Below are 27,015 nucleotides of genomic sequence, written 5' to 3' on the forward strand. Positions count from 1 at the left end.
GATTAAATCTTGACTCAATTCCAACTTCATCCTCCTTCCGTCTAACTCGGGCAACATATGCATATCCGTTGAGAAGAAAGGGTCCAGACGCATATCTTGTCCAGTGTTTGCTCTGGACTTTCGGTATTTGTCCGTTCACAAAGCCTCTCTCTTTTTGACGGTTCTCTGTGGGCATCATCTTTATTCCGCAATGTATTGGTTGAAGTGTAGCGGAGGCCGGATGTGTATACAAAAGAGTGTCTTTCCAAGTCTCTTGTGGTCCGATTAGCAGATCTGACACAAAGGTTTCTGGATACTGAAAATAGGTTTTGACCGCCAGGTGTCATAATGAAATATGAATCTGGTGTTCGTCTGGTGAAATACAACAATATACCTTTTGTTCAAAAAATATGGTATTATGGCCATCGGTTGTTCCACAAATGTCACTGCAAAACAGCTGTCAATGGGCTGGTGTTGACCTGACCAGGGGTGTGCGCTTAAGTAATGGTGGCGCAGGGCCGTCATGTCGGTACTCCCCGTTTTGCTTATTGTCATGTTCCAGTCTGACGAACGTACTGCTCATGACAGATTTGGCACGTTGCAACGTAAATGCCATAATTTGCACAGGTTAGGTGTTGCGTTAGTTTGTATTCTTTACCTGTGTTTGTCGTTAAATTGATCGTTTCAATTTCAATTGCCGGTAATTGGTCAGAATATTTCCCAAAGACGGCGGTCGTTTGTAAACAATTCTTGCTTGACTTTTTGTGTTAGTTTAAGCACTTGAGGAAAGGCGGTGCCCCAAGCAATCATTGAGATTTTGCCCTTGTCGGTGGCACCACGAAAGCGTTGTGTCCAAGTTCGTGTCTGTGCAATATTTGCACTAATAACCGTCTTCGAGAAGCCCGATTTTATGAACTTGTCCTGAAGTCGATTATGGCTTCGTTGGTAGTGGTTTTGTCTTTCATTCAGGTGACGCAAACGACATGCTTTACCTACAATAATGGACTTGTAAATGTGTCCGGCTCTTTTACTGTCTCCTTAGCAAAGTTTTTGGTGACAAACCCAAAACTAGATTATGTTGCAACGTGACAAATTTGTCATGAGCAAAAATGATCATTCCCAGAATTCGGTGAATTATATCTTGTTGACGTTTTATTGATGTGTTCCACGGTTGCAACGTATTTCTGTTCATTGGTTTTTATCATCGCCCTTTCTACGTTCTCATGTGTTGTGTTTACGGCGTAAGTTCGTGCTGCAGGTGTTGTTGCGTTGCGTGTCATGTCAATCGGCTAGTCTTATCTTTGCGCCACAGAAGTCTAAACACTTTTTATTGCAGTGTAGTGCATAGTGAAGGCAGCAGTACAGGATTTCTTGCTTTTTACTTTAGTAGTTTTATTTTAATTCATGTTATTTATTTTAGTTCAATCTGTGTTTACTTGGAGGATGCCCGTGCAGGCGAAATCGATTTGTCATGATTACAAATAAATCAGCTGACTGCAATTTGAAACTTCTGTTAGTTTCACTTAGTTACTGTGGAAGATGTCTCAACATTAATACCTACAAACAAAAATGTAGGTCACAAAATATCTCAGTTTAATGTCTCCCACCATTAACAACCCTCAACTTGCAGGGGTTTCTGGTATGTCGCCTGCACAGTCAACAGGTGAAACTCCACAAGTTTGCAAATTATAATTAGTCACGACTCAGGAGTATGTTTATGAAACTTGGAAAACTCGAGTGCTGTGCAGATCTTTTTCACAATAATTTTGACTTGTTGACGCAAAATTCCACCATCAGTATACAAACTTCAACAAAGAAGAGGATCACGAACATTTCATACAAGGTTGAATTATACGGAATTTTGATCCTACGAAAGATAAATATTTTCCTGTAACACCTCTGATCTCACGCACCTCCACATTTCACGATCGATGAAGTTCGAGGTGTTCACCGTTTGGGACGTTATCGCCAGACTGTAACTCCACCTCGGGATGAAGTGGAATCGCAGCATGAACACCTTTTGCTGAGGCTTGCGTCTTGCCTGTCCAAGTTCTCTCTGTCCGCATTTTTTTGAAACTTGCATGTTCCCTGAGGGCCTATTTGCACCCCCAGTTTTGCGACCTATTGTGCCAAATATGAGTCTCGAATCGGTTCTTAACAATATTATTTATGATTGATCGGAATCCTATTTGATTAGCGCATTTGACATTAGATCGCATTTGAGTTCTAATTGTTGTGTTTTCCTAACCTGACTGTAATTAACTCTCGATGCAACGCCAAACTAAGTGAATTTACGCCCAAACAGAGTTGAACAAAACCGAATCACAAAATAGTAACTACTAACGCACACCCATTATATGAAGCGAGAATACAAAAGACCAACGGTCCGTTTAACAAAGACAGGTCGTTTGAAAGACGATACAGGACAGTCACACAGGAAAACTTAACGGCTCTAAGCTACCAAACACTTCAAACTGGCCAATGAAATCATTTGACAACGCAACAGTTGCTTGGAAACTACACATGTCTTAACATTAATATGACACCAAAACAGTTGGAAAGGACACAAATCACGTGAATACGCAACCGTTGCTACCGCTACAGTTTGAAATGAACACGCCTGACAAGACGACCTACATATGACTTTACCCAACCAAATGATGAGAAATTCCGAACTATGACATACTGACCATGCAACCTACGTCCATTAATGCAACGTTAAAATTACGTTACAACCAGGTACTTCGTCCACTCGCCAGGAAGGATAACGGGAACCGGATTTTCTCCAACCGTCACGAATGGAGAGGTTCGAATTCTCGTCGTGCTCGTTCTGCCTCGGGTGTGGGTAATCCCGAGGGTTGTACACTTCTTTTTCTGGAGCCGCAGGCCTCATTTCTTCAAAAATTCACTAGATCATCAGCGAAGCCCAAGCGATCAGGCAGCTCGTCCAACAGTTCGTCTATCACCAAGTTGAAAAGAAGAGGCGACAGCGGGCATCCCTACTTCACTCCCCTATTTACGCGGATTTTCGAAGTGGAATCTGTACCAAGACTTATTACGGTCCAACAATCTTGATACAGATCTTCCACAATGCTAATAAGCAACTGCGGCACATTTTGCCTTTCAAGCGCCCGGATAACAGAGTGATGGCTCACGGTATCGAAGGCTTTGGCAAGATCTAGGATTGCCACTGCCAAGTTCGTGCGACGCCTGGCTGTTGAAGCGTCTTTGATAATCTCGGCACAACCCTCCACGAGTCTGAATGCCTTCTTATGGTAATTCAGGTTTCCTGTTCCTTGAAGCCGTCTTGCCAGGATCTTGGTGTAGAGCCTCACCAAGTGCGACCCGATGTTAATTGGTCGCCACTTTCCGAAATCCTCGAGGTCTTTATTGGACTTCAGAATCAAAGTAGTCTAGCTCGCTTTCAGTTGCATGGGGACTATTCCTGCACGCATCCAGATGCTGAAGATCCTGCAAAGGACCTTTGAACCCATCAGCATCAGATGCTGCACCTTCCCCTTTTTTTATTTATTTGGACACTTGATTGAACACGTATTTACAATATGTACAAGAAGAGAGCGCAATATTAACGGGAAGGGAAGAAAGCGCTAAAAAAGTGGTACACTCTGTGAGGTTCTGTTAATTATTTAAAAAATCTCTGGCTTTGGCAAGTACCACCTCGAGGAGGGGGTCTGGCCATGTCCGCATATTTAAAGTTGAGAGATTGTCGGAAGGATTGGGTCAGTTTTCTGGGGATATTTACAACAACGTTGGGATTTTTTTTTAAACTTTATTTCGAGTTTTCCATATTGTGTGGGTGGTGTTCAAAATAATAATCCGTGTTCAGGTGTATTGTCGTTAGGGAGTTGTAAATAAGTAGGATTTTCGAAATAATAGGGGTTTTGTGGAGTGCTCTAAGAACTAATATAACTAAGCAAAGAAGTGGTTGAATCTGGGTGCATTTAAAAAATAAATGTTGATTAGTTTTATATTGAGTAGAACAAAAAGTACAAAAACAGTGGTTCTTAAAGTGGGCGATATCGCCTCCCTTGGGGGCGAAACTTGTTTTGTTGCATAAATAACCTGGTTGAATTGTGACGTAACGCTTATTTAGCAAATCAATAAACGTCGACGAATCACACCACTCACATAAATGTGACTTGCTTCCTGTATGCCAACCGATTTACTCCATGCAATGAACAACCGTATTTGCAACATAACAATGTCATATCCGACCCCACCCCATGTAATTTGCTGCAAAAAATACTATTGGATTTCGGTCTAAACACTAAAATTTTAATTGCTCGCTGATGTTTTTATTGTAACCTAGTTATTATGGAAATGTGACACAAAACAAATTAATTTAAATAATATACACTTTACTAGGCGCCCTTTTCATAAGTTTTCTATTTTAATCTTACACCAAACATTTATGGTTTGTTCGCAATAAACCCTGTTGCTGGTAGTGAGTACAAGAATCCCAACTAGAGTTGAAATCAAAATATTTCTCAATCATCGAATTTACAACAAGTGACGAAAAATTCCGGTTTCGATGTTTCGTATCTAGTGGTAAATTACACCTGTCAAAGGCAAGAAATATCAAATAGCTCAGTGTAATTGTAATCCTCTAGAATATCCATAAAGTCTATCCAGGAATTAGCATCATTCACTCGCATGAGGGCATTGTTAAAGTTACAAATCGCTCCATGAGAGCCTGTATACGTAACGCTAGGTATCACCACCAACGACAATTTCTTACTAGAAAAGTCGACAGCTACATTGTCTCATTGTTGTTGTTAGAATACTGATGTTGTTTTAAGCTCGAAATATATGTTTTCTCACAATTACGCTTTTTTGATTATTACGCAATAATCTACACTGTTAAAAAATTTTACTGTGAAAACCACTGGCAGCAGTTTTTACATGTTCAACACGTAAAATCTACTGCGACTTTCACCGTAAAAACTTACGTTCATTTTGACGCAAAATGGAAAAATTACGGTGACCTTGTACATAACTATTTGAACGCCGCCACCGCTGACCCTGTGACCTTCGACCACGTGGTACCTCCGCTTATATTTAGTTGTGCTCCTGATAGAAACATAGAGCCATGTTACACGTTGGAGGGAAATATCATGTCTTCCGAAGTACACGGTCGTGTAGAGGCACAAACTCGAATCAGCTGCCACGAATTAATATTCCGATATTCTCAGGCGATCCATTAGATTTTCCGTCATGGGAAACTGCCTTTAACGCTTTTGTTGAAAGTAAATACATCTGTGTTGAACAGAAGTTGAACTTGTTAGGGAGTCATCTCTCCGGTGAACCAAAAAACTTAGTAAAGGGCTTTCTTATGTTGCAAACAGAGAACGCTTACTTAAGAGGCAAATCGCTCAAGCATTTTCAGATAAGCTTTCTTCCTGGCCAAAAGTCTAATCATATGATCCTTCCGGTTTGCGGAAACTAGGTGACTTTCTTTGTCAAGTAGTGGTTGCTAAGAAAAACATTTACAGTTTAAACATTTAGACTACCCACAGGAAAATTCTAAGATATTGGCACAATTACCCCAACATATTGTTAATAAGTGGAGAGATGTCGTGTGTCCATGGAAACGGCACAACCATTCAGCATATCCAACTTTTGAACATTTTACAAATTTCGTAGTTGAACAGGCAGAAAGGGAAAACCTGCCAGAGCTGCGTCATCTGACCATAAGGACCAGCAAAAGGATGCAGCCTGAAACCAAAGAAACTGGACATGCATCAAGAACTGGTAGAGGATACAAAGGACCTACTGTAAGCTTTACTCAAGGTACTGTTACTTGTTCATATTGCAAGTCAAACCACCACATAGAGTCTTGTGAAGTAGAAACCGCCTCTGCTTTAGTTGTGGAATGCACAGTAACCGCTAGAAACTGTCCATGTCCCATTAAATGTAAGCAATGTGCAAGAAATCATCTCACCTGTATACATTTGCAAAATGATAAAGGGGAAACTGTTTGTAGACGGGTGCAAAAAAGTTGTAATGTGCATACAGACTGTTCCATGATTGTTCCTGTGTGGGTCAGGTCAAAGAATAATCCGAGTAAAGATATTTTCACTTATTGCATTTTGGACGCACAATCAAATGGTAGTTTCATGTCTGAAGATTTGCAGAAATTGTTGGGAGTTAATGGAGTGGACACAACCCTAAATTTATCCACCATGTTAAACAGTAAAAAGGTATTTGTCGTCAAATTGTATCAGAGACCCAGACTAAAGAGGTTCTGTGCCCAAAGGTTATTCAAAACACATTAGAATGTGACTTTATTGAATATACCACGGCCAAACGAGGTTTTGTTGCTTGGCCAATTGAAAACAAAACGTTGTTGATAATTTTTCAACACCCCAAATTTTTGAACTGCATCACTTTTCAGATGCCTGTGAACATGGTTTAGGGCAGTGCTCCTCCTACCTTCGTCAGGTTGATGAGAATGGTTCGGTGAGTTGCTCTTTTGTCATTGGCAAGGCAAGAGTTGCACCCTTAAGAAAGGTTACAATACCAAGGTTAGAGTTAAATGCTGCAGTAATATCAGCAAAAATGAGCACTTACCTCAAAAGAGAAATGTCTCTCCCCAATGTTAAAGAGTATTTCTGGACTGATAGCCAAGTAATTTTGGGTTACATAAATAATGAGGCTATTGCCAAAGGAAAATCATTTCGATGATAATTATTTCAGGCTTCACAATTCCAAGGTTGATGCGAAGCTGAAGACTGCATCGAAGTTAAAGAAATTAAACCCTTTCATGGGAGATGATGGTTTGTCGAGGGTTGGTGGTAGGCTCCAAAGGGCTGCGTGGACCCTATCAGAAAAGCATCCAGTAATTTTGCCACAAACAAGTCACATCACAACATTAATAATAAGGCACTTTAATGAAACTAACCATATGGGTAGAGGAATGTTGCTGAACACAGTAAGGCAAAATGGTTTTTGGATCATTGGTGGTTCATCTACAGTGTTTGTAAGTTTTCAACAGAGTGCGTTATCTGCAAAAGGTTCAGGGGATTGTAACGTTTATGCTGTGATGTAATGAGAATGACTTGGTGACGTGTTTGTGTTTTATTTTCAGTTTCCACATTGCTCACAAATAATACAAACAATTTGGTGGAAAGATTTGTGCGTTTGAAGCTGACTGCCGTTGAGCCAAAGCAGTATTTTTTATTTTATCTCCTGTGGCAGGCAGCCTTCCGGTTGTGTTGCGCTGCCATTCTCAATCGTTTCTTGCAGCAGCAAGTTATCCTGTTGAGAACATTTCGGTGCATAAGCATTCGGAGGCCTAAAAATGCATTCTGATCACTTCGATGCATTTTAAAACAGTTGAGGTATCTTCTTTGAAATAACTTCCCAAAAGTTCCAAAATTGAAGTGGACTTTTGGAGTTTTATTTCCTATTGTTTTGCATTCAAGCCTAATCTCTTTAATGCAAGCAGCAACAGACGGTTTTGCCATCGCTTTCTCTGCAAAACATGCAGTTTCCCCACAAGCATGTGTTTTTAATAAAATCAAATTATTACTTGTATTATGTGTGATGGCTGCGATTGGTCATTCTCACAGGAATTTCCTTTGGATCATAACTTAAAGCCATAAGTTGAACATAGTGTTGCACGAGACATTGTGAGGTTGCCAAGAATGGCCATTTTTTAAAAAATTCGCTTCTCTGGCATTGGCGTTGATGTCTTTTCGTTGTTTCGAAAAGGTACTCTTCATTCGTTCCATCACTTCTTTCATGTTTCTTTCTTTTTTGGTAAATTCCTCTTGGAGCCATTTTTGAAAAGTGGTATCATTTTTATAGCCACTACTGCTAGTAGAGGGTTCTGTGGAAATCTGATCTTCAAATTCACACAATTTTCTCTTTTTTCTCATCACATTTTCCCAGCGATAAAATAACTGGTTGGAAACTGAATTATGGCCATTTCCTATTGGTACACTATCTACCACATCACGGAAGGATTTGGGATACCTCGAAACAGTTCTATGTGCAATTTTATCCAAATTCTTTCTTCCTGGTTTTAGTGTTAGCTGAACTGTAACAGTCACCACTAAACTTTACAGTAACTCTTTTCTTTGCATGAGGTTACTTTGCCACTTTCCAAACATTGCTGGGGAAAACAGTTCTTTCATTGTTAAATATTTTTTAACCACAAAAAAATGGGATATATTAATTGAAACAATATCATTTACTTCAGCAATTACTGATCCCCTTCTAATGGTTGAATTTGCAATATTTGCTACAGAAATAATACAACCATTTAGCAACTTGACCTTTTTCTGCACATTTCTTCCTTCAAAAATGGTTTATAGCCTGAATGCAAACATTGTTTTAACATCCCCAAATAACTTTCAAAAGGAAAACAGTTAATTAGTTCCAAAGAACCATAAAGATCACAGTCGTCTGGCAAGTGAACTAAACTGTGCACATTATATGACATGAATCCATCCCCGTAATGCTTGGGGCAATCAATACAAAAATCATTAAAAAAATTTCGGGACATACCAATATCTGCATTTGCAGCACATGGTGATTTCGATCTGCCGTGGTGAGTTTTCTGCAAAATATACAAAAGTAAATAATTTCATACAATGTATTCCAGGTCAAAAGCCATTAAAACTGTTTATTACCGAGTAGATCCATTCCAAAAGGAAAGTAAACGTTTCATAACACCAAGACAGGCAAGGTGCATGAACTCCATTAGTACAGAAGTCCCATTGTGGTGAGAAGAGCACGAATGTGAGGCAAACAATTCATCAGTTCTAGGCTGACAGTTAGTTTCCAAAAAACATACATGTCTTGACAAAGAATCATATTTTCCCACAATTTGGCATCGCTCACAACTGCTATAACCTATGTGAGCCTTAATTTTTTTAAAGATAACCTGGCTGGGGCATCACAAACAAAAATGCAATTTTTGCTGAGATTGAAGACAACATCATTAATTACCATGGGATTGAAAATGATTTCCTTTAGATCTGGCATCTCACGGTTACGAGATTTTTCTGAGCAATAGATACCAGCACAAATTGGCCGCATCTTTGTTTTATACACTGACACCAAGATTGGGTATAACTTGAAATTAGGTGAATGTCGAAATAAAGGCAAACCATCTATATTTATTACTGGGCAATACTGTACACAACCAGTTGCAGTGCTAAAAAAATAACCCAACAAAGATTTTAACGATGATATCCCATTAGGCATGTTTACATTGCAGTTACAGCAACTTTATGTACATGTACTTGAAGCCCATTTCAGTAATTCTTTCAGTTACTGTTAACGGTTGCTTTACTGTAAACAGCAGAATCTTAAAACTCGTCACTTGAAGACACATGGTTTTCATTAGGCAAACTTGGCAAATCAAAGTTGGTGAACCTGGTAAAAAGCTTTTATTGCTGCTAAAGGCGACTCACATAATTGCTCAGCACTTTTCCATGGACAGAACATCACCTAAAAGCGATATGGGAATTTCGCACATAGTTTGTGAAATACTTATGTAATAGCATATTGTTGCTCTACTAATTTACAAACAATTTAAAAAGAATATTTTTATATATTTTTATTATCACACTTAACCACACTCGACCTATAATAGACAAATATAACTAGGTACCGCCATTTTTGCTTTCGCGATAATTCACTGTAAGGTTTATAATACGTTCAACAATATTGCGGTTAGCTACATTTTTTTGGAGTGCAATTTAACGAGTACCCTGAACATTTGTGCGTACAACGGCTTGAGGCCCCTAAAAGGGGCATAACAGCTGTTATAAGATTCCAAAACATTTTTTGACACCATGTTTAAGTGTCCAATCTGTTCAAGGATTTTTTGTGCCATCTGAAGTGTCACAATACTGCTCAGTTAAAAAAAACACCAATTACTTGTCAATATAAAAACTGTCCAGCCAGTTTTGCAAGTTTTGTTGGGTTTAAAAACCACAGTCAAATGAGTTGCTGATACTGTGCTGTCAAGTGGGTCATCAATGGACGAAAGAATTTTAGAACAAGATACTAGTTTAGATCAAGAAAACCAAATTCTGTCTTCTGAAGATGACGCCCAAAAAATTCAAAAACACTTCAACATTGTTTCTGAAGTTATGCAGATCAAGGAGAAACATCATTTAACACAGGTTTGTATTTTTTCATTGTTTGAAACATGTTTTTATTCCTTTTTTTCTCTAGGTGCTGCATAAATTAGTTTGTGGGAAGAAATGTGCAATGCTCTTCCACATGACATTGCTGACCAAGCAAAATCTTCAATGTATAAATCTGTCCAAAATACATTTACCCAGCACAGTCAAATGTCTACTTATTTTCAGTCCAAGACATTTTCAAATGATATGCAGCAAATTGAAGTTGTAAAACTGACAGTAGGGCACAGTACAGGGGTGAAGAAAGTGCAACAGAAACAAGAATTTTACAGGGTCTCGCACAAAGCACACTATATCCCATTAGAGTCAACAATAGTGGCTCTTTATGACAATACCAATTTACCAAATCAACTTTCCAATTATGCCAGGCAAACAGCAGGTTAATCATTGTGTAACTTTGATGATGGCAATTTTGCAGGAAACCATCCATTATTTTCTTTGGATAAGAAAGCTTTGATGATAATTCTGTACTATGATGAAGTGGAACTTTGCAATCCATTGGGAAGCAAAGTTAATAAAAACAAACTCTGATTATTTTATGTTGCAATTGGCAACATTGAAACAAAGTATAGGTCAAAAACCAGCAGTGTGTTTTTGCTATATGCTGCCCTTTCCACTGACATAAAAAAGTTAAAAAAGATGTCTTTAATACTTAAATAGTTTGTTTCGGAGATAAAGCAGTTGCAAACGATTGAATTCATATATAAATTGGATATAAAAAAGGTGTAGGTTTCGAAAGGGGAAAATGCAGACATTGCATGGGATGATTCCTTATCAACACAAATTTCTTTATAGAAAGGTCACACATTGATGTCCATTGTGAAAGCGTTGGACACCAATGCTTTCTGAAGGATTCCATTGAGTTTGGTGTAAACAGTTTCGGTCCTCTATTCACTATACCAAACTTCAATCCCTTTTTTGCAGCTGCACTGACCGTTCGTGGAACGTAGTACAAAATGTAACACTGCCGTATATCTGACTCCTGGTTACTGTTCAAACAAAGACTGTAGACCTTGATCCTTCAATTTAATTCGTTAAAACTCAAACAAAAACCATCGACAACTTACAAACCACGCATCAATCGGTTCTAAAACAATAAAACTCGTATAGCTTGGCGACAATCAACACAATTGTTTCTTTTGATTTACTCTTTGACTTATGGTCTTGTTTGGCACTGGTTTAGTTTGTGTCTCTCTCTCTCTCTGGTGATTTTCCCCCTGTTGATTCTCTCCCTGGTCATCTCCCGACCCATGATGAATATGCACGTAATATATATAGCCAGAGATAGCTCAGGTAAAAGAAAGAACTGACGTTGGAAAAGGTGATGACAAGATTGTTGTCGAACGTCTAGATGACGTAGACGAGGCGCTTGTCAGTCCGCATAATTGATGAATTGTAACCGGTTGTTGTAGGGACAAAGCAATTGCTTGTTAACAATAGTACTATAATAACTTCCCTTCCACCAAAGTGTTTTCCGGAAAAGTTTTGTTTCAGTAAAATCACTTGGATGTTCTTGTCTACCGGTGGAATCCAATGATTAGCTGATGTGGAGAATTTCGTTTGTTGTTCGATGACCGTTCACGTTAATTGTTTGTTGTGACTTTTCCGTTCTTCCAGATGATCTTTTTCTTGATGACTCTTAGCTGAGTTGTTGTTATCGTGAAATCTCTCTCAACTCCACGTACTCGATTGAGGTCGTTGAATAGTAGAACTGGTGGAGTTGATTGAGATGGAACGTCTTCTCCTTATGTAAATTTTTGCTCGTACTCCCAAGATCATCGCTGCACTCGTTAAGACATCCATGTGTCTTAACATTTCTGTAAAGCAAACTCAAACATACGGCGGTAAACCTAATACCAAACTAATATAATACAATATTAAAAATATAACGGGGAATAAATGTAGAATATACGTGACAACAATATACTTTGTTCACCGAGTTGATTGAGAGACATAATGATATAATAAACATTTTTTTGCTTTCATATTCGCGCTGGAGACAATATGTAAAACTGCTAAGTGAGGATACCATAGCGATTATCTCTAACTGCGATAAAAAAAATCAACGCGATTGTGAGGAACTATTTCTTGTGTTAAGGAGGTGTATACTGTGTTGCTGCGTCGTTTCGTACGCAATAAAGGAGAACCCGTTTACGATCCTGTGGAGTTGTTATCTGCAAACCCCACGTATGCTCGTGTCCGATACGCAAATGGCCGGGAAAGCACAGGTCAACCTCTGATCTGGCCCCTTATCCAGTCGCAGAAACACCGATACACGAAAGCTTTGAAGCAGATGAACCTACAAGTCCGCAACAGGGATCGAATGATGGCGATGAAGTAGATAGTGGCGAAGATTACATACAAGAACTTAACGAGGAACCTTCCCATCACGAAGAAACTGCGTCAACGCCGCCTGGTCCCAGGCGTTCTACCCGTGAACGCAAACCTCCACAGAGGTTCGGAGAGTGGACCACATGAAATTGAACTTATTATTTCCCTTGTGTCTTATGTGTGCTATAGCCTAGTTGTATACAAAAATTGGCGGGGGTGATTGTGGTGATCGAACGCAACACTTACACGGGCGCGTGTAGTTGCCAGCGCCCTGTGTTTCTTTAGTTGTTCTTGGTGTTCTCTGTGTGCGGTCTTACTTTTGTCTTTCTTTTACAGGTGTTATTGTTTGTTACTCGAAGTTCAACTTTATTAAAACCTGGATTCCGTTTATCAATAAAATCCCTCTATAAAGGTTTTGACATAGGTGATGTAGCTGTGGCAAAAAAAATTTGGAAAAGAATCGAAGAAAAGTACAAACGTGAAAAAGATATTATAAATTCTCCTTCTGGGTCATCTGCTTTAAACCACAAAGTTTGGGAGCTGTATTCGTCACTGTCGTAACAGTCTACGTATGGTCAATAAATATTCTATTCTAGTTTGTTACATTTCACGCACCTGTGACTTTGGACTTCGACTGCATCTGATATGAATCCTAAAGATGATGAAACTTTTCATTTGGAACCAGGTATAAGCTTTGTTAGTTTGTAAAACTATGATAAAAATAAATACTTTTGTTTGAACACTTTACCATTGCAGTTGTCACTCCGGAGAAACAAAGCCCAAAAATAAAAATTGTAAGTTTGGATGAAATCCACTGAATAGCGCAACACCGTTATGCGCATGAGCGATTTTTGAGGCAAATTGAACAAGGCGGCGGCCATATTGGAAGGTCCCACTTCGCCCAGGCTTAGTTGCCAGATTAGACGTTTTAAGGCCTAATTTTGTTAATTTGGCTTTTTTGAAGAAGTTTAGCATTGTAAAATTTTGTTTAGTCTTTGTTCATTTACATGAACGTTGATGAAAGTGTTATAATCTAGAATTTTTGCATCGTTGGTAATCAGTAACTTTCATGCCTGTGTAGACTGGATATTTATTTTAAGTCTATGCTCTGCAAACTGTTGTATTAAAAAACAAATAAATTGATAAGTTATACAGATAATTCTGATAATCCTGTTTATAGACCATGGCTTCAAAAAGAGGAACACAGTGTTGTGCATTTGGTTGCACAAAAAGAAAAAAACGTAGATAGGAGTGATAGTGAAGGGAGTGAGGATGAGGAGTCGGCAATTAAACGACAACAACCAAGAACTTTTCACAAGTATGAGTGATGTGAAACATTACATGTTGGCCAAAGTTAATTATTTGCCATGTCATTGGTGCTGCTGTTTATTTTCCTTTACATTATTTTGAAGTTTTTTTTTCTTGATGTACAAAAAACATACACTGTGTTTTTGGAGCTGCTCATATACAATAAAACAACTTTTAAGTTTCATTCAGTATTCTATGTGGTTGTGCAAAGTTGCAGGTTAATAACAAAAACAGACTTTATAAATGCTTTCAATAATAACTGAAAAAACTTGTGTTTGGGCCACCTTTGCAAATATGTTAATGCAAGGTATATGCAATGATGAATGAAAATAAAATACTTAGTTGTGAAAGAATATGCAGTAGCAGCAAAAAATGTATCAGAGATTTCCAAAAAATCCAGTGCAAAGAAAACAATGGCAGAGTAAATTGCACAGAAGTGGGTGGTCACGCACAAAAAACTCAGTGGTTTGCTCAGACCATTTTTTTGAAAAAAACATGAACCGAACAGGCCAGATAGTGTTGCTTCGTGAAGGTGCTGTACCGACGAGGTTTAAGCTCTTTCCCAAACATCTCCGAAAGGTATCAGTCATTTTTTATAATTTTTACTATTAACTATACACAATGTAATTCTAGCAAACAAATGAAAGAAAGCAACCAATAAAGCGAAGTTTGGCAAGCGGAAAAGAAAACACAATTCAAAGGCAAAACAAAAGCATAACTGAGACTGCAGAAAAGCGAATAAGGCTTGATCACAATTATTGTGTGACAGAATCCCCAACGAAAATTAAACTAAGTTGCTAATTAAAAAGAGCAAAACAAACAGCCAAGCGCCAACAGAAAAAAATAACTTCATTAAAAAGTGCAATAAGAATTTTAAGGGATAAGAACATGATTACTGCTCAATGTGAGGAAATGCTCACGCTAAGTCTGTCAGGTGTGCCATTGGCAATTATGCAAAGGATTGTCAAAGGACAATCAGGCAGAAAAGAGAAGTATCCCCCTGCCCTGAGAGCCTTCGCAACAACTTTGCAGTTTTATTCAGCAAAGGCATATGAGTTTGTACGTAAAACATTCAACTTGGCTTTACCCCATCAGGCCCAAATAAGAAAGTGGTATGGGCGTATACCAGCAGACCCAGGATTTACCAGACCTGCATTTGATGCGATTAGAGAAAAAGTGAAACGAGCACAAGAGGTGGGCAGAGAAGTTGTATGCCCACTCATGTTAGATGAGATGAGTATAAAAAAGCATGTTGCCTGGGATGGTCATAAATTCCGTGGTTTTGTTGACCTTGGGAATGGAATTAATGACGATGACTCTTTGCCTATAGCCAAAGATGTGTTAGTACTTATGGCCGTGTGTCTGAATGATGCATGGAAAGTTCCGTGTGGTTATTTTTTTATCGATGGTCTGAGTGGTGCGGTACGTGCAAACTTGGTAAAGGTTTGCATAGCAAAGCTAGCAGATGTTGGTGCAAACGTCACATCCTTAACATGTGATGGGTCACTTTGCCATGCTCACAGAATTGGGTGCAACTTTAAACCCTTACAGTATTCAATCTCACTTTCCACATCCATCCATCACAAGCAAAAAAATCCATGTCTTGCTGGATGTGTGCCATATGCTGAAACTTGTACGCAATACATTTGTAGATTGGAAGCTTTTAGTAGATTCTGAAAACAGGAAAATCAGTTGGCAATATTTGGTTGATTTGCACAAACTTCAAGATGATGAGGGTCTTCGTCTAGGAAATAAATTAAAATTGGCACATATTCAGTGGAAGCAGCAAAAAATGAAAGTTAACCTTGCTGCGCAAACTCTTAGCTCAAGTGTTGCAGATGCCATTGATTATTGTTCAACAAGCCTTCATTACAAGCAGTTTGCTGGGTGCGAGGGGACAGTCAAGTTCATCAAAATGTTTGACCGTCTGTTCGATATTTTGAATTCCCGTAATCCACTTGCCAAAGGCTATAAATCACCACTGCGCACATCTAACAAAAATTATTGGTTTCCTTTTCTTGATAAATGTTTCTCCTACATATTTGGATTAAAAACTTCAGATGGGGTTCCACTTTATAAATCTAAAAGAAAAACTGGGTTTGTAGGGTTTCTTACTTGCATATCAAGTATAAAAGGATTGTTTTCCGAATTGGTAGAGGAACAAAACTCACCATTAAAATATCTTCTGACTTACAAATTCAGCCAAGATCATTTGGAATTGTTTTTTAATGCAGTCAGATCATCAGGTGGCTGTAACAACAACCCTACCGCACAACAGTTCACAGCAGCATACAAGCGATTGCTTGTACGTAGTAGCATAAAAGGTGAAAATGGAAACTGCACACCAGATTGTACAGGCATTCTAAATATTTTGGATGATACCTGCAAAAGCACAACCCGTTCAATAACCATAACTGAAAGCATTCTTATGCGAAAATATAACCTAAATGATCCAAACCCTTCCATGATTGATCATGACTATGCAGACGTTCCCAATTTTTCAGTTTTGTCAGATTATAAACAAAGTGCAATATCATACATTGCAGGATATGTTTCCAAAATGGCAAAAAAGATAATTTCCTGTCCGCTATGTTGTAATTCCCTTGGCTCAGAAAACTTCCCAGCACAACAAAGCTTTTTAAAATTCAAAGACAGAGGTGGGCTAGTAAAACCAACACCATGTGTAATTAAAATCTGTGAAGAAACAGAAAAACGATTTCAAAGGATGCTAAACACACTGGATAAAAACTTACCACACTGCAGAGGTCTACCTGATATCATCATCAGTTCTGAATGATGTTAATGTCTCACAGCTTTTCCGAAATTTAGACGAACACATGTTTGAATGTGCAGTTATGGAAAACCATACTTTTCGACTGATCAAGACTGTTTCTAAATGCTACTGCAAGATTAGGTTGCACCACCTGGGCAAAGAATACTCTACAAAAGTTACAGGGGAGAAAATAAGAAAAAAAATTGAATAAACTCGTACTATTTAAGCACCAGTAAATAAAAACTGCTTTAAAATTTCTGTTTCTGTTCAATTTCGTTTTTGTGTTTGTTTACAATACGAGATCTGTATAAAGCAAATACATGCTTGAGATTGTTGGTACGTTTGATCACGCCAGTGACGCATTGCAAGTATTTTATGTCCAATTTGCCTGAATTCACTTATTCACACAACCTTCCAGAAGTTCAACCTTTATGTCGTGAATAGCTAAAAAAAGTAAACATTTGTATTTAGACTAAACAGCAACTTGCATTTTAAAATTTTTACGCCAATTGGACAAAACCTTAATCTTTAACACATTTTCCGCATCTGCTCTGTGCAAAGTGGGTCCTTCCAACATGGCGGACACGATGTTCAATTTGCCTCATTTTTCGACCAATCAGTGCGCTATCCAGTGTTTAATAGAGATCAGTGATGAAATCCGAACATTGCAAACAAAAACAAAGCCGGTGCGGGTCATTAAGTTGGATGCATCTAAAGGTACTACAATTGATGACTTTTAACAATCTTTGGCAGCTGAAGTAGCTGAATGGATGTCAATTTTTTTAGTTTAGTTGGTTTGCAAATGATTTAAGACACTACTTGTACATTTTTTTCAGGAACCTTTTACTTGAACGCAGTAATATTTCATGCAATGGCATGATAGGCAGGATCGCCCCACTGCGCAGGTCCTTGCTTGGCGATCACCGCTAACGTATCGCGATCATGAGGTTTTCAGGCTTGGCAGCCCAGCTGATACGGTGATAGAGATCCCCTACGTATATGTGAAGGTTGCCTGGCAAGTTGTGCGCTTGCGCACCAGTGTACCTTGGCCACAATATACCCCGTGAAACCACTGAGCTCCTGTAGCTCAGTTGGTAGAGCGTTGGGCCTGGTTAGCCCAGGGTCGTGAGTTCAAACCTCACCGGGAGCTTGATTTTTCAAATCTTGTTCCGACTTGTCAGGAAAAAGTGGCTGATCCAGCTGGGCTGCATTGCCTGGGCTGCCAAGCCTGAAAACCTCATGATCGCGATACGTTAGCTGTGATCGCCAAGCAAGGACCTGCGCAGTGGGGCGATCCTGCCTATCATGCCATTGCATGAAATATTACTGCGTTATCTGATACGGTGGTAGAGATCCCCTACGTATATGTGAAGGTTGCCTGGCAAGTTGTGCGCTTGCGCACCAGTGTACCTTGGCCACAATATACCCCGTGAAACCACTGAGCTCCTGTAGCTCAGTTGGTAGAGCGTTGGGCCTGGTTAGCCCAGGGTCGTGAGTTCAAACCTCACCGGGAGCTTGATTTTTCAAATCTTGTTCCGACTTGTCAGGAAAAAGTGGCTGATCCAGCTGGGCTGCATTGCCTGGGCTGCCAAGCCTGAAAACCTCATGATCGCGATACGTTAGCTGTGATCGCCAAGCAAGGACCTGCGCAGTGGGGCGATCCTGCCTATCATGCCATTGCATGAAATATTACTGCGTTATCTGATACGGTGGTAGAGATCCCCTACGTATATGTGAAGGTTGCCTGGCAAGTTGTGCGCTTGCGCACCAGTGTACCTTGGCCACAATATACCCCGTGAAACCACTGAGCTCCTGTAGCTCAGTTGGTAGAGCGTTGGGCCTGGTTAGCCCAGGGTCGTGAGTTCAAACCTCACCGGGAGCTTGATTTTTCAAATCTTGTTCCGACTTGTCAGGAAAAAGTGGCTGATCCAGCTGGGCTGCATTGCCTGGGCTGCCAAGCCTGAAAACCTCATGATCGCGATACGTTAGCTGTGATCGCCAAGCAAGGACCTGCGCAGTGGGGCGATCCTGCCTATCATGCCATTGCATGAAATATTACTGCGTTATCTGATACGGTGGTAGAGATCCCCTACGTATATGTGAAGGTTGCCTGGCAAGTTGTGCGCTTGCGCACCAGTGTACCTTGGCCACAATATACCCCGTGAAACCACTGAGCTCCTGTAGCTCAGTTGGTAGAGCGTTGGGCCTGGTTAGCCCAGGGTCGTGAGTTCAAACCTCACCGGGAGCTTGATTTTTCAAATCTTGTTCCGACTTGTCAGGAAAAAGTGGCTGATCCAGCTGGGCTGCATTGCCTGGGCTGCCAAGCCTGAAAACCTCATGATCGCGATACGTTAGCTGTGATCGCCAAGCAAGGACCTGCGCAGTGGGGCGATCCTGCCTATCATGCCATTGCATGAAATATTACTGCGTTATCTGATACGGTGGTAGAGATCCCCTACGTATATGTGAAGGTTGCCTGGCAAGTTGTGCGCTTGCGCACCAGTGTACCTTGGCCACAATATACCCCGTGAAACCACTGAGCTCCTGTAGCTCAGTTGGTAGAGCGTTGGGCCTGGTTAGCCCAGGGTCGTGAGTTCAAACCTCACCGGGAGCTTGATTTTTCAAATCTTGTTCCGACTTGTCAGGAAAAAGTGGCTGATCCAGCTGGGCTGCATTGCCTGGGCTGCCAAGCCTGAAAACCTCATGATCGCGATACGTTAGCTGTGATCGCCAAGCAAGGACCTGCGCAGTGGGGCGATCCTGCCTATCATGCCATTGCATGAAATATTACTGCGTTATCTGATACGGTGGTAGAGATCCCCTACGTATATGTGAAGGTTGCCTGGCAAGTTGTGCGCTTGCGCACCAGTGTACCTTGGCCACAATATACCCCGTGAAACCACTGAGCTCCTGTAGCTCAGTTGGTAGAGCGTTGGGCCTGGTTAGCCCAGGGTCGTGAGTTCAAACCTCACCGGGAGCTTGATTTTTCAAATCTTGTTCCGACTTGTCAGGAAAAAGTGGCTGATCCAGCTGGGCTGCCAAACCTGAAAACCTTTTACTTGAATTAACAATTTGTTTGATTTACTTAACTCAAATGCTTGTTTTCTATTTTTTAGGAATTAAACAATTACCTAAACCAAAGATACAAGAACCGCAGCTGCTTAAACCTGGCAAAACTTTTGGTAGGCTTTTTTAAAGACCTGTTTTGAATATAGGGTCACCAATTAAAAAGAAAGGAAGGAGCCCAATTTCACCAAAAAAGACATGGACAATGTATTGACGAGCTGTGCCAGCTATCTGGAACGCTCATCATCATCAAAAGAAGGTGATTTTTGCCATGATATAAATAAACATTTGCAAGTATCTTCACTTTGGATTTGGATAAAAGACCAATTGTATGCTTTAAAGATGTTGGTTTAATAGTGTCAGATATCTGGCACTTTTATTTCCCCATTAGCCATTTATTTCCCCATTAGCGTTTTGAAGTGATAATGCAGAGGTTGTGAAGTGATAATTCAACCACTTAAATCACAACAGAGGCAAGTTTATGAACCTCCCAGCAGGTCCTGCTATAATCCGTTATCACGGCCGTCGGGATATTATTAAAAACATTCTCCGATTTCCCCGATGTATTGTATCCCGCAATGATTTGTATTATGTTGGCCCCCTTCATGCTGGCATGTTAACTGCGGGTTAACAGGTCAACTGGTTATATTAATCAACAATGTTGTGTCACACAACTTGTGTGCATTACGTCTGCATGTCACTCCTCAAGTCTGGCCTATAAAACCATTAACGGGTGGTGTTTGTAACATAATTTTATTTGCAAACATTGATTAAAGTGAAAAAATGGAGTTCGTTAATCGGTTTAGTGTTTTAACAACTGATTTGTTTTTTTAGACGAAACTGACAGATTTTGCAGCTGTCTAAGTTTGGCTCTAAAAAACGTACCTAGAAAAAAGCGGAATAGTTTGCAACTACAAATTTTGCAATTAGTTTATGATGCACAAGAGTTTTAGTCGTTTCTTGTATTTTCTTTGTGTAATAAGTAATTGTGTACTAACGTAATTCTGCATGCTTTTTCTGTGTTGATGCAATTATCTGTTAACGTACTTCTTCATGTTTATTGCTGTGTTAGTGCAATTGTGTTTAAACGTACCTGATGTTTATTTCAGTGTTAATGCAATTGTACTAAAAGGCTGCATTTTCCAGGAATGTGTTCATAACAACACCATGGTAAGAGTATTCAAGTGAAAATGTCATGTTTAGTAGTATTAATTATCTCTGTCCTTCTTCACAGGATCCCTTTCAGAAGCTCTCTAATCCCGTAATCCCATGTAAAATTGAGTGTCAGAAAAGACTGAATGGAATGTTTCATACCAGCCCAATGTGAATTAATTTGAAACAAAAATACAGAAGATGTGATAGTTACATAACATAAACTTGTGTCGTGGCATTCTTGTCATATTTGTTTTATTTTGACAAACAGAAAAGGTTTATATAAGCCTGCTTTTGTATTTTATTGTTGATTGTTGTTCACATAATCCTTTCATAAATAAGATGCAGTAGCCTAAATATGAATAAACAACCAGTTTGCATTGACTTGTTATATTATAGCACATCCAGCAGCAAATGAAAACAGTTAACACAAGTGCATTCTTCTTTCAAGCAAGTGTCGGCATTCCTGCAATGCATTTATTTCCTTCAGGTCTCCAAAATGCAACTTAGGTCCTCAAAACGAATGTTGCTTTTTGTATCTTGCTGCTTGTACAATTCATTTAACACTTGCGCAGTATTTATCAAAATTAACTCGAGTAAGCACATCCTTCTCGCCCCTGCAGCATAGAGCATACTCGTTGTACTAGAACTAGTTTATTACTTTTAAGGTTTATTGTAAACAGCAAACCCTCAACGCACAACCTCATAAACAAATTACCTAATCCTAACTTCTTCGCGGCACTTGTCGCAACTGGGTTTAAGCTGACTTAAACTTCGAGGTCGCTGGTATGCTATTTGACCTCCAGTACTTTCTTGAAAAAATTTTCTTCACCTTTATCTATCCTACTGCCATTAGGCTCTAAATTCCAATTGATTATCTGAAGAACAGAAGGGCTGAGCTTGTACCTTTCTTTTTTAAGCACAAGGCTTTTCTGGTGTTTTTTTTGCATGGTCTGTCTCTGACTAATCATTTTCGTCAACCTGTACCTGTTCCTCTGATCATCAGTGTAGTCAAATTCGGCTTCAGATAGTGGATCGAAGTTGCTGCCAGAAGCATCACCATCGTTTCCGTCATCAGCTAAAATCAGTGCCAGCTTCGGAAGAATTTCACAGATGTACTGTAGCAACCCACTTTTTTGTAACTATGTTCACACAAAACTTATTTTATTTTAATATTTGTTACATTTGGGGAGTTTTGCAAACTAGGGCAATTGACAGCCGGCCGAAACTGGCAAAGTGGAAGTCTACGTAGTTTCTGTTTAAAAGTCACATTCAACAAAATGTGAGTGTAAATTCTTTCGACAGGAAACAAAAAAATGGTTTAAACTTTTTTTAAATGTACATCATTGTTGACAAACCTTTTCAACTGTGTTTGTAGACAAAAAAAATTGGATACTTACAAAAAGCAAACAAACGCAATCGCACGCTGCAAAAAAGACACTTGTCCGGTGGGGAAGCTATGTAGGGATTTTGGCTTGTCGTAATTCGAATATTTATTGATATTTTGTTCAAACTTGGTCTTTCTACGCTTTTACATTTACACCCGTCTTCCTTCCAATTCTCCTTTGTCGCGTAATCGCAGCAATTATCTATTTGTTTCTATCTCGTCTTTGATGTATCCCTATATATTTGCGACTCTTTCCACAAATAAACGTATCCTTCGGTCTCCTAGATCATGGTGTTCGATCTAACAGATCCCAATTTGATCTCTCAGATCATGGCTTTTGTTCTGACAGGACCTGCCGGCAACATGTTGTCTCATTGGTACTTTCTGGACAGGTTGGATGTTGGGTTCGCGATGCAAAATCTTTCGACATACCAACTGCGACCCTTCAATATAAAGGAGCTAAAAAGTACACGTCTGGACATCACACCATCTGATGAAATATGTCAGAATGTTTCCGGCATTCTTTGGCAGTAATATAGGCAAAAAAATGAAGCCATTAGAGTTCATTATGATATACAAAAAAATTACTGACAATTGTTTCGAAAAACCTGTTCCTGTCACTCAACATGAAATCAAAAGATATTCTTAGGGCTCTAGCCCGCGCTGAAGATTATTCTGTACAAGTGCAGGAAAAGTTCTATGACATTACTGACCCCGGAAGAATAGTAGAAATGTTCTTGAAAATATATATTGGATTCGCATCGGCGCCACTCCACAGTGGACCAAGGAGAGCCTTAATCCCAAAGAACACGGACCTCCACGACGTCGAGAATTGACGGCCCATCACCATCGGGTCGCATATCCTAAGAGTATATACGAAGATCCTATCCCGGCGTCTCCAGATGAGTGTTGGCCAGAAGGCCTACCGCCCGGTTGAAGGATGTGAAAACATCATAATATGCCTCAACATCAAGGCGCCGTATAGACCTCGCCGTGGCCATTATAGATACGACCGACCATCGCAACACCGCATGGAAAGACTATACGTTGCCCACTTTAAAGCCAATGCACTCAGAGTGACCTTGCCACAGTGTCTTCCACGCCGCGTGGGTTGCAGACCACCTTGGCAGGTCGGGACTAAATGTGAAACCCCCCAAAAAAGTCTGCCTCCAAATCGTTATCGACAATCCACAACGATCAGTGAGAACTTTGTGCCTACCTTGGCAGTTGATGATTTCCTATTTAAGTCCATTTTAAGCTAGAGCACGACTTGAGACAGCTTACCAGGGCTCCTTTGAAGCCCCAACAAAGAATTTGGGCACTGACTCGGAGTTTAATCCCGTCATGTCTACCCTCTTGTGTCAGGCTCTGGGGGGAATGTTGACCTGCTGTCGGCGCTCTAGAGGTAACATCCTGGAGACACAAGCACAGAGGCCCGTGGCCGCCCCGGTAGGGAAACCCTCGCATATTTGTTGCAGATATGTGCGAGAACCCACGGACGACGGATTGTGCGCCACAATCGGAAGGCCCAGGTAGAAAAAAGGTCGGGACAAGGAAGGGGTGGAGCGCAATGTGAGCACCGGACATTAAGAGCAAGGGATTCATTCCATTGGAAACCTGGCGTAGTGTTAAGCAAAGGTGGATAGACCTTAGTTCGGAGGTACCGACGAAGGATTTGGGAGGGGGAGGGTAGTTAAATTGCAGATAGAGAGAGCGGAGAAATGGTTGAAGGTCGACGTAACTGGCCGAACGACGATGAAGAAAATCGTCATCTAATGAGTGACACGCATGAATGGGTAAACTTTAATAAACTACTAATAAGGGAATACATATCTTGCTTCCATAGTTATTATGGTGTTCTAACACAGTGTGTCCATTCAAACCTGGTGGCAAAACGTATAACGTATCCTCATGCACCTAATTAACAAACATATTCGAAAATTTCCTTAGTCATGATTCGAAACGGAGGACCGGATTGCGAGTTAGTCGCATGCTGGACGAGCATCGCAACGAAGCCAAGAATACAAAAGGTAAGTCATGTGAAGGCTTCCAGCAATGTTGTTGTTAAGTCGGACCTTCCCTGTTCCTCACAAACCCTCCGTGCCCGTGCTGTTCGGGAAAACATCGTAGTTCGGCGCTGCAGACTGTGATAACAACCGTTTTAGATATGCCACAAAGTGCTACGTACAGCCCCAAGGCGTGCACCGTGAATAACTGTAACGAAACTCACCACACATTGTTACATCCGCCATAGAAGACGGATCCACTGACAAAGGGCCTGCACGAATGGAAAGGAATGTCATGCTTCCTCTGGTAATCAAATCGGAAAGCATCACAGCGACAATAAAAGGGTCAATGTTGGTCTCGTACATGTGTATTCTCACCTGAACTAGTTGTAAATCAATGATGTTATTGTTGTTCAAGTGCATTAGTACATGAGAACCAAATTTATTAGTATGTCCTGGGCTGTCACATCTTCCGTCTCCACCGACCAATAAAGGTTCTGCAGCACTATTAAGCTTATTCCATTCTTGTTGCTGAGTGTTTTTCCACACTAGTCTCATGTAAGTTCTCAACATAAAGAAGCAAACTTTGAAAAAAAACCTTAGTGGGAGACGAACCAGAAAATAAAATTGAAGCTGAAACTGCCAAGTTGCCTACTGGTATCTTTTTGATGAAGCCTTGACTTGGCCATACAAAATTATACCAACAGCTTTCGCAATGTTGACGAATGATTTGTCAACTTTTACAGAGGACTTTCTTCGTCATGCAGCACAAGTTGTGAATGTGAAACCAAGTAATTGGTGTAATGTTTCTGTCACCTACATTTAAAAAATCATTTACCTTTCATCACTGCTTGTACTTGGATCTTCAACTGAATTGTGTGAAGAACTTGGAGTAGGTGAGTACTCTTCGGAATCACAACCTGCGATGTGTTTTTCATTTGAAGAACATTCAATACTTTCAGTAGCACTTCGAAGCTTTTGCAACGCAGGTCCATAAAACAAGTCACACTGACTTGCAAATTGGTTTGGGAGTCTTTTATTTAACTTAATAGCATAAAGCACATCATTCAATACCGAGTTATACATTCGCTATGTTTTCCTCGGCGAGCACTTGTTGTGTCAACTTATTTCATTGCTCAGTTCCTACTTGAATGCACACTTTTCTGTGGTGACACAAGTGAACTTTTTTTGAACTTCGACTTGATTAAAGGTACGGCATTCTCAAATAGTGTCCCAAATATGATACATCTTATTTATGCAGATGCAAAAATTGACGGCCAAGTAGTGACAATGATAAATAGCATTAATGTTTTTGCAAAGCTTTTGCCCAATGTACCATGTGGTTACATGATCAAGATGTTTACAGCATTTAAGGCACAAATGAGTTTGGGGGATTATACTAGATCATTGTCTAGTGCTAACACGGAGTCAGCATCTTGCCCTGACACAAAGTCAGCATTTTTTTTAAAGTTCAGATGCAGGAGATGAAATGCCTTCAGACATAGATAATGATTCCTGTTGAAGACGCCAAAATTGATGAAAGCTTTGAAAAGCATTCAGATTGCAGTTTTGTGTCCGGTGATTCAGTGAAACCAATCCCAAAATGTTTCCAATCGACTTATGTAACTTTAGCTATCATGCAAAAGAATTGCTTCGGACTGGAATATTAAAGGTGGCTGTACACAGGATGCGTTTCGGTCCGTTTTCGTCCGTAAGCGCATACGCGCGTAAAAATTCGGTCCGTCGCTTTCCGACCGGGTCTTTACACAGAATGCGTAACGTCCGAAACTTGCGAACCATGCGTTAACGCAAGGCCATCCGACGCGATCAAACATGTTTGATTTTTACGCACGTACGCATGCGATTTTGTTGCTGTGAAAATATACCCATCTTTAATAAAGTGGGTTTTTGTAATGTTTATGCATACTTGAAAGGTTAAAATGGTACTTTTAAGATCAACAGTTGATTTTTTACCCTTTTTTGGGGATAAATATCTTTTTAAGGCAGTGATTATCAGTAATAATAGCTGTTACAATGGCATAACAACTGGTAGGCCCCTAAAATGGAATATAGTAAAGAAAAAAACTGATTGAACTTGTCCGTGAAAGACCAGCTTTATATGATTTAAAAAATACAAAACATTGTGTCAAAATATATTTTCAAAAATGCATGGGATGCTGTTGGCAAAGCGTGTGGTATAACAGGTAACAAAAATTATAAAACTTCGAAATTTTATTGTTGTACAATTTGTCCAAGCAAAGATAATGTTTTCGCCTGCCTTTGAAAGATAAAAGTGCCAAAGAAAATTGGAGAAACCTAAGAGATACGTATGTACGCAAAAAGAAAGAAGCAGAGACCAAGTGGATCTGGTTACATACCTACACCAACCTGGCCATACTTTTCATCAATGATGTTTTTGGACAATTATACAAAGCTTCGCATGCAATATTGTTATTAAACTTATTTGGTTGTATCTGAACTTACTACATGTTTAGGACTGAGTCTCACATTTTGCAAGAGGACCCAACTTTGACAGCAGAACAACAAGTTTACTCTGCTTTTTGTGAGGCAGCAGACATTGGTAATACAATCAACAGCATGTTAATAAACTGTTAGGACAAGGTCCTGTATTTTTTAGGCATAAGTCCTGATACTTCAGGTAAACAGCCCGAAGTACATGAAATTGGTACACCTGAAAGTTTAGAAACCCAAAAAAAACGAAATCCACAAGCATTAACTGGTCGTTCACCCAGTTCAGTTGGTAAAAAGAGAAGGAGGAAGGCAGCGGGTGTGGATCTATCGGTAATATTATTTAAACCTAGCAAGAGGATA

The 27,015-nt window shown here is 39.9% G+C and overlaps 6 non-coding genes and 2 pseudogenes across 6 annotated transcripts; 7 read left to right on the plus strand and 1 right to left on the minus strand.

Moving 5' to 3' along the window:
- Nucleotides 1-8,632: 8,632 nt before the first annotated feature.
- On the minus strand, nucleotides 8,633-9,213 carry LOC145890331 (uncharacterized; annotated as a pseudogene).
- A 3,923-nt stretch (nucleotides 9,214-13,136) lies between these two features.
- Nucleotides 13,137-14,600, plus strand: LOC145890333 (uncharacterized; annotated as a pseudogene).
- A 3,048-nt stretch (nucleotides 14,601-17,648) lies between these two features.
- Nucleotides 17,649-17,722, plus strand: Trnat-ggu (transfer RNA threonine (anticodon GGU)). The gene has a single exon. It is a non-coding gene; the product is annotated as a tRNA-Thr (tRNA).
- A 292-nt stretch (nucleotides 17,723-18,014) lies between these two features.
- On the plus strand, nucleotides 18,015-18,088 carry Trnat-ggu (transfer RNA threonine (anticodon GGU)). Its single transcript has one exon. It is a non-coding gene; the product is annotated as a tRNA-Thr (tRNA).
- Nucleotides 18,089-18,380: 292 nt separating this feature from the next.
- Trnat-ggu (transfer RNA threonine (anticodon GGU)) lies at nucleotides 18,381-18,454 on the plus strand. The gene has a single exon. It is a non-coding gene; the product is annotated as a tRNA-Thr (tRNA).
- Nucleotides 18,455-18,746: 292 nt separating this feature from the next.
- On the plus strand, nucleotides 18,747-18,820 carry Trnat-ggu (transfer RNA threonine (anticodon GGU)). The gene has a single exon. It is a non-coding gene; the product is annotated as a tRNA-Thr (tRNA).
- Nucleotides 18,821-19,112: 292 nt separating this feature from the next.
- Nucleotides 19,113-19,186, plus strand: Trnat-ggu (transfer RNA threonine (anticodon GGU)). Its single transcript has one exon. It is a non-coding gene; the product is annotated as a tRNA-Thr (tRNA).
- Nucleotides 19,187-19,478: 292 nt separating this feature from the next.
- Trnat-ggu (transfer RNA threonine (anticodon GGU)) lies at nucleotides 19,479-19,552 on the plus strand. Its single transcript has one exon. It is a non-coding gene; the product is annotated as a tRNA-Thr (tRNA).
- Nucleotides 19,553-27,015: the final 7,463 nt, after the last annotated feature.

The sequence above is a fragment of the Ascidia mentula genome, chromosome 2, assembly GCF_947561715.1.
Source record: "Ascidia mentula chromosome 2, kaAscMent1.1, whole genome shotgun sequence".
In the NCBI taxonomy this organism is placed as follows: domain Eukaryota; kingdom Metazoa; phylum Chordata; class Ascidiacea; order Phlebobranchia; family Ascidiidae; genus Ascidia; species Ascidia mentula.